This window comes from Cydia pomonella, chromosome 20 (genome assembly GCF_033807575.1).
Source record: "Cydia pomonella isolate Wapato2018A chromosome 20, ilCydPomo1, whole genome shotgun sequence".
Taxonomy (NCBI): domain Eukaryota; kingdom Metazoa; phylum Arthropoda; class Insecta; order Lepidoptera; family Tortricidae; genus Cydia; species Cydia pomonella.
Genome location: NC_084722.1, coordinates 2,195,780 through 2,211,981, shown reverse-complemented (window position 1 = coordinate 2,211,981; position 16,202 = coordinate 2,195,780). Strand labels below are relative to the sequence as shown.

Genomic DNA, 16,202 nt, shown 5'->3' with positions numbered 1-16,202 from the left:
ATTTTGAGGTACTTGTCCGTAAAATGCTACTGGAGAACGAACACCATGAAGAAATATAGGAAGTCTACGCATTCAATTATTTTAGTAAAAAAAGCACGCACTGAGATGAAACAGTTGAACAATGTGACGATTTTTTTTTTCAAAAAACCTATAAAATTCACATTTTTTGAAATATTTCATCTATTAGAAGCAATCAACACGAATTTTATTAATTGGAACTACTCTCGCACGGCTTGCTTTCACGCTACTTTTGAGATTTTTAGAAAAAAATCTGTTTTACGGCTTCTAGGATTTTTGGACCTGGCATATAGGGTGTCAAATTAAACCGCTTTTAGTGTAGAATCGATTGGTAGCATCACTATTTAGATTTGAAAAAAAAAAAAAAATCTACAATGCGTGGCATGGCCCGCTACATGGTCGTCCACGTTGGCATACAGGTTAATGTGTTATATTATAGCTAACTAGAGATATGAATTAGTTTATATATTTCCGTGTTAGTTAATTGACGGATGTGCAAAGCGCCGTGCTATTTGCAAAGCCAAAGGGCGAGAGGACGAAAATAACGATGTCTCTAGCCACTAGATAAAGCTTATCGTATGCCTTATGTAATGGTTAAAACACGTGGTCTACTACCACATAGGCTACAGGTCTGTTACCCTGCTTCAAGCGATGCCTAAACCGTTATATGCGCAGCAAAGTGAACTAGAAAACTATGACGAAATAGTAAAAGTTTAGAGAAATGCTAAGTACATTTTCCACTGGTGACACTAAGTATAATCACTTTTCTAATAGTCTGAATGGGTTTTGGAAGGAGGGAAACAGTTTAAAACGTACCTTTTTAGCTGTAATCCAACGTGGTGGCTCCAAGCAGATCGCGACACCACACAAGACACGACAACGGAACTTCGCACTTAGAAAACACACAAAATAACGCAAATGAACGCTTTAAACAACACTTACGACGATTTCCGAGTTAACACATGCCGTTTTACGTATACTGACACGTTTTTAGTTTTCAGAAAGTCCATTGAACTGTTTAGTATGAAATTTACGTCGAGCGAAATTATACGGAGTGGCAACGCCGTAGAGACGATCGTGTTGCGCGGCGCGACCGCCAGGCGGCGCGGCCGTCGGGGGGAGGGGCCGAGCGAGACGGAAGCGAGTGGGACAGAAGACACACAAGACGCCACGTCGTAAGATAATTTTTTTAGTTATGGGATTAAATAAAATTTTATGAAACTGCGATTGTTTAGCCAAACGAAGACATTAGCGGACGGTGGACGCCGCGGCTGGTGACCTTTCAGATCGCGTCACCGCGGGTGGCGATGATAGCGAGGTCGACGCGCGACGTTGCGAGCTCGCCCAGGCATTCGGTACCACGTTCCACGGATTACGAAAGTGCTGGGACGGGCGAAATCCCTCGTGGGCCTTTTGATACCTGACTCTGGTATAGATATAGAGATCCTAGCTATCTAGACATATATGCGCATTGCCCTAACCCACATAGTTGCTCGCAGAATCGTGAACTATGCTAAAATCGTGTGGCGTACGAATCCGGCTTTCCCAACGGTGTCGTTTTCATTTCACGCGTGGAATTTTTATGAAAAATTGCACTTCGAGGCAGAAACGTTGGAAATTGCCGATAAAAATACCTGGCAGAGCGTAATTCCATTAACTAGTATGTAGGTACATACGATACACTACGTACCCGCTTATTTGTATCGTTGAAGGTGTTTGACATGACAATAATAATAAAAATACTGCGTAAGGAAACTCGCTGAAACTATTTAAACTAAAATGTAGGTACCTATTATTTAAGGTAGGTATTTATTTACCTACACTGTTGCAATGCCAGGTGGTCTGTGCCCTCGGACCCCAGTTGTATGGAACCTGTTTTGTACCTCAGTTGCACCCAGCGCAGCGTAGGTAGGTAATGTAGGTATTCAGTGCGTTGGCAGTTTGGCACGAAATTTAGAAATTGCCTTGGTCACGATCACTATCGGCCGCATTTCACATTTTAAATTAAAATGTGTAGACTTGGCAAACTATACGGATATCCTATACTACAGGACGTAACGTAGAATGAGAGGAAATGCTTTATGGGTAGTTACTATGTTACTGTTATGTGTTTTGCCAAGTCTGACGAAGGCTATGGTATAAAAAAAATGTGTTAAGTATCCGGAATCAAAATTTATAGGTTATAGTATAGGGTACTTCCCGTTGACCTAGAATTATGAAATTTGGCATGGGTCATCCATATATTACGTCACAGGGACCAAAAGCTCGAAAGTTGGTGTGACATAATCAATGGATGGCGCCTAATATAGATTATTAGTACATAGATTGTTAGTACATACGCTATCACAGATATCGGAGCGTCCAAGTTGTTCATAAATATCTCAACAAAGCTTCTTTCTTATCCAGGCGTTAAAGTGCATACTCAGATATGAGTACCTAGGCCGCTCCGATATATCTAAAAATATTGCGAATAATATTAATATGACGCTACAGCACAATCATTAAAAGGGATGAAACCCTTCAAAGTACCTACGTTCTGCAGAGGGTTGCAAAAGGGGAGTAAATTGCAGGAAATACCTATTACTACGTAAAAATAGTCCACGCGACGGACGGGAAAATGTAGCGAGGTATACATATATATTACTATGACGAGTAATGGTAGGTATGCGGAGGGCGCGCCCCTGCTGACCTGACCCTATCTGGACACAGTATCTACTTACAAAGATTTTTCTCAGAACAATTGTTAGTTTCGTTAGCATTTATACAAAATTCTGGCAATAAAAAGAATGCCCCAAATTGTAATTTCCGTATTTTAAGTACGAACTTTTAGACCGCGGGCCAGGCGCAAATTTCGTTTTTGCGCCTGGGCCAAAACTCGTATAGTGATTAACAACTATATGGTGTACCCTTAAGGATGTCAGCTGCCGCTCCGTTGGTCGGTTGAGGAATCGCAGCCACCATCGAAACACATAAAAAAATGTAGTCATCGCCTCTTTCCACCGCGATACAACGGGCACGGGCATGGCATCATATTCATGATAGCGTCTAAACTATCAATCGGGAGGCGATGACTAACGATATATGCTCCTGGCCCGCGGTCTATTAGAAAAACGCTTGCGATTAACGTCGTTAACAAATAATTTGAATAGCGCCCAAATGTATAAAAGTATGACTATGAGTGGTTGATGGTTTTGGGACTATGACGAAACTTAACTTCTGTGGAATTATTGATCAATTTAAATTTACAATTCTTGATTTTTAAATATAAAATATGTGTACAACATTTGCGAACTAAATTGGTTTTGAAACGCAAATTAAAACGTCCGTATCGTAAGTAGGTAATCCTTTTGCCAGTTGCTATAATTCGTCTTAGTAATATAAATGAAATTATTTTAAAATTCGTACTAATTAGTTTTTGGCAAAAATTTCATTTAGGATACAAGCTTTTGTCGCTGACTGTACATTTCTTTCCACATGCAACTAATACTCACTCCTCGAGACAATTCTAAAAAAACCCAAACACCGTTAGGTTGCGTTGTTTTATCACAGAGTTCCTATGGCCAACTCCTGTCTCCATCATCAGATCAGCTCCATGTCATGTAAGAAAATTTTCAGCTCATTCGGAAATCGGAAAGTGAGTCAAATTTACATACTATTAAGCAAGCATATTATTATTGGGCAAGTTAAATAAAAACTTATAATAAGCAATAAAAATGTTGAATGCAAGTTTTATTTTGGACAAAATTTTGGAAATCGCTGAAGCTGTTCGGGAACAAACACAAATGACGTGACACGTCGAAATGACAAAAATGTCAATTTCACTACGGAGTGATCGACGCGTACGGACACGGAGGTCGGATCCGGAATAGGGTGTGCCCGTTGTAGGGCTTTGAAGGACAGTCTCGCTGTCGCTAAATAAAAAATGGCTATATCAAATATACAATCTATAATGCAATTATTTTCATTACTAGTTTCTGCCTGCGACTTCCGTGGGATGATGATTGAGTCAACTCAAGGTAAGTTGACAGCGTTTTTGATAGCCCAGAAGGTGTACCTAAGTGTTAAGTTAACGTCATAATTTCATAGAAGTCTATCAATATCGCTGTCAACTTACCTTGGTCTGAGTCTATGTCGTTCCTCGGGCTTCAAACTCTCTTCATACCAAATTCCATCTAAATCAGTTCAGGGGTAAAATTTTGATGTATTTTATTTAAAAAAAAAAACACTTTTGAAAAATATATCACGGAAATTATAAATCATATACGATTACGATCATCTATAGTAAACACCCCTATAATGGAACAGGCACCAGTAATGGAATGGTATAGACAAATGCTATAAAACAAGTATTTACCATCACTTTTTAATCGCTGGCAAGATTTTACCATAAACAAAAGCCAAACACCTGCTTAAATTTAATTTTTCATTCATATTTGTTATTTTTGAAAATGAATGGCGCCAAACATTCCATGACTGGAGCAAAAAACCACAGTTTTAATTGGTTAATAATATTGAAATCAATTGCAGTAGCTTTCGTTAAATACATATGTACTTTTCGTGCTTCTTTTCTTAACTTTTGACCCCTAAATCAACAATAGATCTATCTTAACATCATTGCGTCATAAAGGATGACTCGCGTTAGAACGGCCCGGGTGCAGGCCGAGGCATCTAACACTTCGTTTTTTATACAAAGCACCTACCTACCTACCACCGGTCACCTATCATAGAAAATGAAGTGTTGGTTGCTTCGGTTCGGACCCGCGCCGTTCTAGCGTGAATTGTCCTTAACTAATAACAACCTTATAGTCGTTAGTCGACGTCCTGTCTTAGAGCATTTATCCAACTGGAGTCGCCTTTAAGGGCTACCCCTCTGTCGAAAATCTCCATGGTCATACTCACGTAATACTTATTGTATGGGCTGACGTTTATCTGTACACCTAGTGTAAATTTATTCGATGGCGAGACGTGACGTACGAGTTTGCGTTAAGTCTAATTTTGTATGCGAATTTGAGTTTCCAATACGTCCCGCTTGGCGCGCTGTTTCTAAATCCCATACAAAATGAGACTTAACGCAAACGCGTACGTCACGTTACCCTATCGAATAAATTTACTCTAGTGGTTTTGAAATGGCTATTTGTACGTTACGTTCTCTAACGTAGAAGACCAATGCCTTTTTGGATCGCTGAGCCAGCGTTAGTTACAAAAATATACCCAAATATCCCCGTCCCTCTACAAAGTGTGGAATCCCTACCTGACAGGGTAGGGCAGTAATTATGTGTCGCGTTCATGAAGGTCGCCCCCCTCTCCCAGAGGGTGCTTCCCCACCCTCACCCTCCCTCCGGGACTGTAGCTCTACCTCTACGTATGCGCGAGTTTTCAGAGCGAATAATGTATTTACGCATGAAGATTTAGATAGATTTCGAGGCTTCTACGCGATTTACGAACAAATAGATAAAACTTTTGAGTGCCTACCGCGAACGTTAAATATCGATATTTCGTTCACTGTCTCTATCTATATCGCTCTTGAATCTTGCATATTTAATTTGAGCGATAGAGAGCCAGAAAAGAAAATTTCAGTTTTCGGCAGACTAAGTCACCCTTATAGATATATAGTCCTCCTCATCGTTTTCGATGACGGCGACCCCAAATAAACACATTATGGACGTTGTCTAGCATGAGCCCTAATGTGGCTGGCCAGGCCGAACTTGCTCTTAAATACTCTATTGCACGCGTGACAATAAAGTTGGCCAGCTGCGTTGAACGTGTACACGTAGGAGGGTTTAGGTCTCTCTTTCCGTAACTGGCGTTTTATGTCTAGGCTAGTGAGGCGGTTATCTTCGAACGTTTTGACACCGTTATGGATGGTAGAACGCCAAGAAGACCTCCTTCCAGCAAGCTCCTCCCAACGCTCAGGGTCGATGGCGCAAGCGCTCAGATGCCGTTTGAGCACGTCCTTGTAGCGCAGGTGCTGACCACCGTGCTTCCGCTTACCCACCGCCAACTCAGAGTAGAGCACAGCTTTAGGCAAGCGGTGGTCATCCATTCGAAGGACGTGCCCGCACCAGACGTGCTAGAAATGGGATGGTATACAAATCTGTAAAACAAGTATTTAAGATTAGTTTTTTAACGCTGGCAATATTTTACCATAAATAAGAGCCAAAGAGCTGCTTAAGTTTAATTTTTCATTGATATTTGTTAGATTAAAAATTAATGGCGCCATACAACCCATGACTGGAGCAAAAAAACATCTTTTTAATTTGTTAATAATATTGAAACCAATTGCAGTGTAGCTTTCATTAAGTAACATAAAGGACGAATAGAACATTCAACTTTTAACGCATAAAGCGGTAGATATTTTACAGGTATCGATGAAATAACAAAAATACTCCAAATGTTCTCTTAAATGTCCCATGATTGGTGCCGTTAACCTAAATGTCTTTAATCAAACGGTTTTTTTATTGACGATATAACTGGTGGTTCCATTTCAATAGTCTTACAAATTTTGCCATACAAATTAAAACACAATTATTATAAAATAAAGTTGAATTAAAAAGGCAGGTATCTAAGCAGGTGGGAAAGGTATGGGGTCTGAGGTTCGATCAGATATTCATATTGCTACTATTAGGTACGTCGACATCCAGTTGTATGTAGTACTAGCGACTAGCGACCCCAAAATGTTAATCAAAAATTCAAAAATAATTACTTACTAATTATTATTTTCGGATTAAATTATGGGATAAGAGGTAAAAAAAATTACAGCCTACTGTATATAGTTATACTTACAAGTAGACATTATGCTTAAACTCATTAGCCTTTAATAGAAACCCGCTAATACGACTTTGGAAATAATCCAAAGAAAATAGTTGACAGCTGGAACTTTTTCAATATTTCTGTCGAAAAAAGTGGTTTATGATTTTTTCTTGGCCCTAGTCTAGGTTTTGGAATACAATGCCTAAGTTTATCTTTATGGGTTGTTTTTCTACTTGTCGACTGTAATGGTTGAATTATGATTTTGCGAATTATGATTATGGTAATTGCGGTTTACTACTTTTTATGTATGGCCTGAAACGGAACTATAATATTCATAAGCAAACGCTGTAGTCTACTATAATGAACGGAACGCATGTAACATGCATCTTGTTCACGGGTTTCTAGAGATAGCGGGTGGGTGTCAGTCAAAGTTGTGCAGGTTAGTCTATCTAAGCACACTCACGTTGAAAGCTGAAGAAGTTGAAGTTTGTTAAATTTCAGTTAAATTTTATTAATTAATAGCTTAAGTCTAAATGTCTTACTGTATTTATATTGTATCCTAAGATACTGGAATAAGCTGTGGTTACCTATAATTGGACAAACATCTACCCTTAATGTTATGTAAGCTACAGATTATTTTTTGTCTGTTGGTGCTGCTAAATAAAAAAATAAAAATAAAGAAAGCGAACGCAGCAGACGCGCACGAATGAGGGTAGACCGATCACGGTCTACACTAGACACTACTTTGACACCCACCCGCTATCTCCAGTTACCCGTGAACAGGATGCAAGTAATTGCGTCGAAATATCGGGAGCGAAATAATCAAGCTCTCTGTTATATTACAATTGTATAAAATACTATTGTACAACATAGTTCAATGGCATAAAGTTGTTTTTATTATTTGGCAAAATTTAAGGATTTCATGTGTGTGTTTTCAATTATAAATAATCTGACTTTTATTTTAGATCACATTTTTTAAGGTTAGGTTAATGGCATTGGAAGACACGATAGTAATTTAAATTTATTACATTATGGGCACTTGCACCATCCCACTAACCCGGGGTTAACCGGTTACCGTTAACTAGGGTGACCAGATCTGATTTCTGGTTTTACGGGACAACTGCATTGAAAATACGGTCTCATACTCGTCTGTCGTACAAAATATCCATAATATTGAATATTTAGTACACAAGAATATTTTTCGACAAGAAAATTAAAAAAACTTTGATTGCAATATTGTTTAATAAAAAAAACCGGTCAAGTGCGAGTTCGTTTTACTCGCGCACCGAGGGTTCCGAACAAACTCTGAATTATCTTATGTAACTATAAAGGGGAAAGAATTTTGCTCAGAAGTATCTATACTAAGTATAATTGTGTACAGCGCCATCTATCGGCAAATTTTCTAAGTAATTTGCGCGATGTAAATCATGTGAACCGATTTCAAAAATTATTCTTTTATTTGAGAAAAGGTGTCTTTAATGTAATCTAATAGCAATTTCCAGTGTAATAAACACACTTATACTTGGTTAAACCGCAAACTGAATTCGGAAAAATTTTTGTTAATAAAAAAAAAAGTTACAGTTAAAGTTACAGTTAAAGTGATTATATTTTTCCTGTAATAAATATAGTAATGTTAATATTACGTAAAAAAATCATAATTTTTCTTTGGTAAACTTCGGAGATAAGGGGGGAATGGTATTTTTTTCACATTTTCCTCCATAAATCATTTTTTTGCCACTACTAAAAAATAATATAAAATGTTTTGGGATGGTCAATTTGAGCTCTTTTTAATGAGACCCCGTTTGCCCTAGTCACCAGACTTTGAAATTTGGCCCCTCTTCATATTGGGCATTTCCCATAGTTATTAAAAATAAAATAACAAAATAATACTTTCAATGTGTCTGGGTTAGCGTTGTTCATAACTATTCCAAATTTCAAATCGATAGCTTAAGTGGTTCTCGAGATATTTTGCGGTGTGACAGACGGACGGACGGACTGACAGAGTCGCACTATAAAGGTTCCTTTTGTACCTTTTTGGTACGGAACCCTAAAAAGAATGTTTCCGTTAAGTAAAATGAGCTAGCTTAAGGTTTTAGGGCACTTGCCCTCCAGGACTCATTATTTTTTTCCACCCTGTATAGTCAAGGTTTATAAAACACCTAAAGGAACTTTTGTACATTACGATCCTACCATACAGCATATTAATCAATAGTTGTTTTATGGCTTTCCAGTAAAAAACTCCCAAAGTAATAAACGAAACTTTTATGCTTTTACCCTAACTGGAAAGCTTTATGCATATTTCAAAAACTTTAAAAAGCTTCTTGCCAGCAGCGTAGGTTACCCGACTGCCAAAGGGAGGGAGGAGGAGGTAATGTTTTTCGAGTGTATGTATGTCTGTTTCTTTGGCCTCCTGTAGCCTAAACGGCTTGATGGATTTTGATGTATGAGGTATCGTTAGATTCGTCTTGATCACGGGAGTGGTCTTTTTGGGGTTAACTAAAAAGTTATAAATAAAAAAAATGGATTATGATAAAAAAAAAATCGGTGTTGGTCCCATGCTAAAAGTTGCTCAGTATGACTTATATATTCACCCTAAAAATTATTGCAGGTGACTAAATAAACTCCTGTATATAAAAGTGTATGGTTTACTACCTATAGTTTTTGTACTAATTCGTAATGTTTTTTTTAATCGCCCAATTTCGGTTAACATTCAAATAACTTTGTCAAAATGTACTAATCTTTGTGATTAGAACACCTACAGAGAAAACTGTATTCCAATATGCATTTAAAAATTGATCGAGTGGTCTCCTGGTCTCTTATAATAATTTAAATTCAAATAAGACGCCTACATGCGGTCAAGATACTTGTGGTTCTCTTGGAAAGGCGTGCACGGAGTGGCAACGTTGCCTGTATAAATAGCTATACCATAGGTACCATAGTTATTTGCTATGCTGCTTTTAGTGTTTTTTATCTCTTACGATGTCTATGCACATGCAAATTCAGATGACCCTGAATTTGATATGAAAAGAAAACAAGGCGTTATTTATGATACCTGCCTATACTTAGTAGATACCTGGCTTATAACTATAATAGTTACTTTAGAATCCAGTGAGCATTGACTTTTGAATGGAAAAGGTGCAACTTTTTTCCTGACTTTTATTCAGGGTAACTAAGCCCTTAAATAATAATAAATAAATAAATAAATAAATAAATAAATAAATAAATAAATAAATATTACAGGACATTATTATTATTGATTGATTGATTGATTGATTGATTATTTACACAAATTGACTAAGTCCCACAGTAAGCTCAATAAGGCTTGTGTTGAGAGTACTTAGACAACGACATATATAATGTATAAATATTTATAAATACTTAAATACATAGAAAACACCCATGACTCAGGAACAAATATCCATGCTCATCACACGAATACATGCCCTTACCAGGATTTGAACCCGGGACCATCAGCTTCGTAGGCAGGGTCACTGTCCACTAGGCCAAGCCGGTCGTCAATAATGAATTTACTTCCCATATATGTATATACAAACGATATAACAATTTTATGATTAGGTATAATGCCAGTTTAACATTTTTAACAAATACGTATGTTCCATCACGCCTGCGTACGGTTTCTATAGGTTATTACCAAGTTGGACCCGGGTACGTCCTTAAACTACGTTCAAAAGAGAGGTATGGGCATTGTGAATCTCGGAACGACCGCTCTTTGGGGTTACGAAAAAAATTTGGCAAGCAGAACATGAAAAGAGCTATACATCTGTGCTTGTAATGAATCCCCAAACTATAGGATATCCTTGAAAAAAAATTTACAAAAAAAATTAAGGAAATTGAATTTTCTCCTAAAATATTACATTTTGATGTGCCAATTTAAGCTCACATATAGAAGATTATTATATCTAAGATACTATACCATCAGATTTTGGCTAAGCTGTATCATTTTGTCGATATAAATAATTTTTCTAATTTTCCGGGGTCGTATTGAGCGTTTGTGAAATTCGTCTAGAAAAAAAACTACAAGTTTTCAGAAAAAAATTTAACTTGTTTCGGGGTGCATTTAAGTAGGCCTATTCGATTTTGTGATAAACTGAACCATGTCACTTTTTCGGGTCCCAAAATCCACTGTGCAGCGGATGTCATTCCAGATCTAGAGCAGAGCCCAACTGGGGAAGTACCTCCACCTTACAGAAAACCGCAGCCAAATAACACTAGACCCTACTCATAGTGTTGTGTTCCTGCCGGTGAGTAAGGTTGCCACTTGCCAGAGCTCAACGAGGAGAGTGCGGAGTGTTAGGGTCGGCAACGCGCATTGAACTCCTCTGCAGTTGCAGGCGTACATAGGCTACGGAGACTGCTTACCATCAGGCGGGCCGTATGCTTGTTTGCCACCGACGTAGTATTTTAAAAAGTTGGTGAAGTGCTTCAATTCAAAGTGAAATTTCGTTCTCTATGTTGCCGGAAGGCCTTCTGAACCGTTTGAATAAAATACCTGTTACTAGTATGCACTACCTACTTATGCAGTAGTAGGAATTAGTTATTAGTTAAACTATTTAGGATTTACTTTATATTATACATTCCATATTCATCATCAGCTGAGCATAGGCCTCTCTTCTAGTACGCCAGTTGTCCCGGTTCTAAGTTAATCTCATCCACATAGTACTACCTATAGGTACATAATAGGTACCTATTAAATTAGAACAACCAATTTTGCTTGAACCCTAAATGGCATAACAATTATTAAGTCCGTGCGTGACAAGAAACTACCTACAATAAAAACTAAATTTGGTCTTGTTTTTCTAAATTTTGTTTGTGTAATAAAACAAAAGTGTTTGATACACCACGGCAATTTCCATAGAGGTACAATCTCGGTACAATAAGTATAGAGATGTGGTCGAGCTGGCAGATGACCGAACGAGATGCTTTTGGAACTTTCAGTGGGAGTAGCAGAGAAAGCGCTATGATTGTTTGTCCTTGTCACAGTCCCATTTTTTTATTCCCCACCTTAAATTTTAGTATAGCAACTAATAACCCGACCAAATTATTTAGGTTGTTTTTGGTATGTTGTCAGGAATGTTAAAGCGTGTTTTTAATTTTGTCGCATTGCGTATGATGTTCTGTCCCTCACGGACGCACGCGTATAGCACATCTATGTGATTACGGAAGGTGGAGGTAAGGAAATAAATCTCCATGTACCAAAAAGTGTCATCAAAAAACTTTAAATAGGTGGCGCTACAATACCTAGAATACTTGAACAAAAAAATCAAATCACTCCACTCCGCACACTTCACTCCGTCAATAACACCTAGGTTCTTAGCTACTCTAGCGCTACTCTGGAGAGATTTGGAACTATTACTTATAGCTGACAGCTGGACACTTTTGCAACAGTTCCACCATAAGAGATGTCACTCCTCTTAATTCCACACTCCATATATGTGATCCTGCCATCTATGCCAAATTCGCTATTTTTTTTTAAACCAAACAGACTCAGACAGACGCTAGACGTAATTAATAAATACAAAATAATATACGAGTAATGTTACGGTCATTTAGCATGTCACAATCATTAATTTTACGACTACGACGGAAACGAACTATTCCAACGGGAGTGAAACTCGTAAATTAACTAAATTAGCCGATATTAATTGAGGGACATTAATTAATTAATTACAGTTTCGAATTATTTAAACTTTAATCATAGTTTGCATATGATTTAGCAGATTTGCCTATATTTAGGTATCTGCATGGTATTTGATAGCTTTTGAGAACAGCCATAAAAAATAGGCACAAAATAAGTATAAAGCTATGAAAATCTGAACATGATACTTAGGGGTCATCCACATATTACGTCACAGTAATAGGGTAGGAAGGGGGAGTAATGCCAAAAGTGACAGTACGTGTTAAAGTTTGAAAAAGCGTGACATGGGGGGAGGGAGATGATTTTTAATATTTTTTGATTAACGATTATGTGAAATTAATCCAGTTTATATTATAAAAACCTGTCACACAAACATACATAATGCGTAGGATGGCGTCTTTGTAGGAAGTTCTCAACAGGCGTCTGTTTACTGTACTTTCGAATTCATCACTTCATTATCTTAATGGTAGAATGTAGAATCATGTTGGAAACAGAGGCTGAAATCATTAATTTTGCGAACTGTCTTTTTAATCTAAATTAATGAGATTTCACAGCATAAACCGTTAACTATAAATAATCTTAAACATAGAGACTACAAATAATGTATATATATATATATATATGACCTATATAAATTACAATTACAAGGAATGTTCCGGATGTTCTCCTCTACTGGTCGTAATTCTCAACTAATTCTCGTGAAATTTGGTGAGCAGGTTCAGTAGTCAATTAAAATTATGCTGTTTTCTGGGAAATGTTTAAGGGCTTAGGTGCCATTAGCGTCGATGGCACTTAAGACTATTGCGAATACGCTGTGAACTATTCAAAGAAGTACCGATCTATTTTGTTTTTACATTTTTAAGCTTATGAATCTTAAAGCGAAGTCTACAGCTCACAGAGCCACTGGTTATATTGTTATGTAGTTAAGTTAGATATGTGTAACAAAGAATAAGGTAGTGTTATACCAGTGTATATACATGTGACATGTAATATGTTTCTTTTGTGCCTAGAATCCGTCTAAGCTAATCTGCACCGTGTTTGATAGCACAGATTATGGAAGTGTTATTTAAACGTCCTAATTTCATAAAAGTTTGACGTTTATGATAACACTTCCTCACTGCCAGAGTATATTTTTTTAATACATCGCGACAATATATTTGAAACTAAAGTGAACAGAATGTAATTGTTGTGGTAAATCAAAAATCTTGAAATGAATTTTCTGGGGAATAAAGTTGGTACACTATCAATAACGTGTATTTTTGTGTTAGTCTTTTAAAATTTTATCTGCGTGCCTGTACCTCACAATTCAAATTCAATTCACGTGTCCTCAAAATACATTAAAAACTCTTTATACCTACCGCTCACACGAACCTAAAGACGTGTACTTACAACATTCTATATCCCATTACAAATTGCAACTATGTTGTAAAGCAAAAAGCGTAGTAACAAACCTATTTTTATATGTATGTAGTTATAACCTAGCTGGGCAAAGAAACTATACGACTCTCTTTGTCGAATAGATCATAAGTACACGAAAAAACCACGGCGCCTACTCTCTTCATAGCCTCACGTAGCCAACTCAGGCCGGGCCGCTTTCGCCGATCGATACGCGACGTTGCCGCTCCGTGCGTGTTTATTTTTATTATTTGTTGCCAATCAATTGTGATGAGGGAATAATGACACCTGCCGCGCTGTTAACATTTGTTTTTACATGTCAGTTGAGACCGTAGGGTTGTGCTTTTATGTTTTTAAACCATGACATCCCGGTTAGGTTAGAAAATGATAATGATAAAAGAATCTTCCATACCATACCATAAAGCGCTGGTGGCCTAGAGCGCTAAGAGCGTGCGACTTTCAATCCGCAGGTCGTGGGTTCAAATTCAAACCCCGGCTCGTACCAATGAGCTTTTCGGAACTTATGTACGAAATATCATTTCACATTTGATATTGACCTGTGACTTTTCGGTGAAGGAATTCATCCTGAGGAAACCGAACTAATCCCAATAAGGCCTAGGTTTATCCTCTAGGTTGGAAGGTCAGATGGCAGTCGCTTTCGTAAAAACTAGAGCTTACGCCAATTCTCGGGATTAGTTGCCAAGCGGACCCCAGACGCGAGGAAGAAGAATTAATTGTCCATGCCTGTATTCACTTCTAGCTACCTTTCTTTAGTTCTTGCCGTTTTCGTAATACAGAATTATACTTATGCAAAGATAATATTCATTATACATTATAATTTCTTATCTTACTTAGTTAGGTAAGTACCAAAAATAGTGGCACAAACTTACCCTACCTATAACCAGTTTTGCGATAACTGGAAAAAATGTTGTTCTTAACGCCATCTAGTATCTTTTTACTCAACATCCAACCAAAGGTAAAGGAAACTTATGGCGGTTGACGCTTATATCGTGTAGCACCTCATTAGTATTGGAGCGTCGGTAATAACAGCGTAAGCGCCTACCGCCATAAGGTTTTATCCGTGGCACGTCACATTTATTCTCAGTTTTATCCCCACATCAAAAAAAAAATGTAATACATGTGACATAATTTATGGATGGCCCCTAATGTTTGATATAATGAACTAAATATGTGTCAAAGTTTAGTGTCAAAGGGTCCGACTTTGACGATTCTAGTTTCTGAGTAATGACATAGAGAAATATAAGAAAGAGTGATAACTCCATAATACATCAGTTTTCTTAACAAAACGCGACATCTAACGTCAAGTAGTGGATTTATTAGTACCACTACTTGACACCAGAGGGCCTACCGCGAACCACGTTCAACGTGTTACCACTCTGTCGCACTTGTTAATTCGTTCGTAAGCGTGACAGGGAGGCAACACGTCTAACGTGGTTCGCGGTAGGCCCTCAGATGTCACAAGTGTCACGACTGATGAAAAATGTTGCCAAAATAATTTGAGCAGAAGAGTTGCAAGAGTTTTCGTTCATCGCGACATCTATTGTCAACTAGCAGTACTGATAAATTCCGCTACTTGACGCTAGATGTCGACTACGAAATAACTCGCGTTTTGGTAAGAAAACTGATGTACTTATGGAGTTACCACTATTTCTGTACTTATATTTCTCTATGGAATGGGCAGTTTACTGAAAACTGACAGAACTTACCAAAAATCGGTTTTGACAATAACCGATATAACATTAATTTCTAAACGTTTATTTTGCCACTACCCATTGCCAATTATTTATTTATTTTATTAATCAATTGGCATACAAACGAAAAAAATATATACATTAGAATATCGCCCTTCCCAGACACCAATTAATGAACGGTTAAAGCGAAAATTCCAATATTGGATTTTTCTTCAAAGTCCATATTACTTTTAGCCAAACTTATGCTATCAAATATTAAAAACAAATTCAGGTGTATTCCCAGCACAATAGGCGCCACGTACAAATCATTCCCATCTGTGCCCGCCTCACGTGACCAGCGCCATGCAAGAGGCGGAATAAATAAAATAAATAAATATTACACGATATTATAAATATTATACGATATTATTACACAAATTGACTAAGTACCACAGTAAGCTCAATAAAGCTTGTGTTAAGGGGTACTTAGACAACGATATATATAATATATAAATACATAGAGAACACCCATGACGGCCATGACTCAGGAATAAATATCCATGCTCATCACACGATGAATGCCCTTACCAGGATTTGAACCCGGGACCATCAGCTTCGTAGGCCACACTATGCACTAGGCCAAACCGGTCATCAAACACCTACATTCATATATTTTATACACCGGGTGTTTT

At 37.5% G+C, this 16,202-nt stretch overlaps 1 long non-coding RNA gene across 1 annotated transcript; it reads left to right on the top strand.

Moving 5' to 3' along the window:
- Positions 1-571: 571 nt before the first annotated feature.
- Positions 572-1,240, top strand: LOC133529426 (uncharacterized). The gene is made up of 2 exons (XR_009801133.1): positions 572-647; positions 1,020-1,240. It is a non-coding gene; the product is annotated as an uncharacterized LOC133529426 (long non-coding RNA).
- Positions 1,241-16,202: the final 14,962 nt, after the last annotated feature.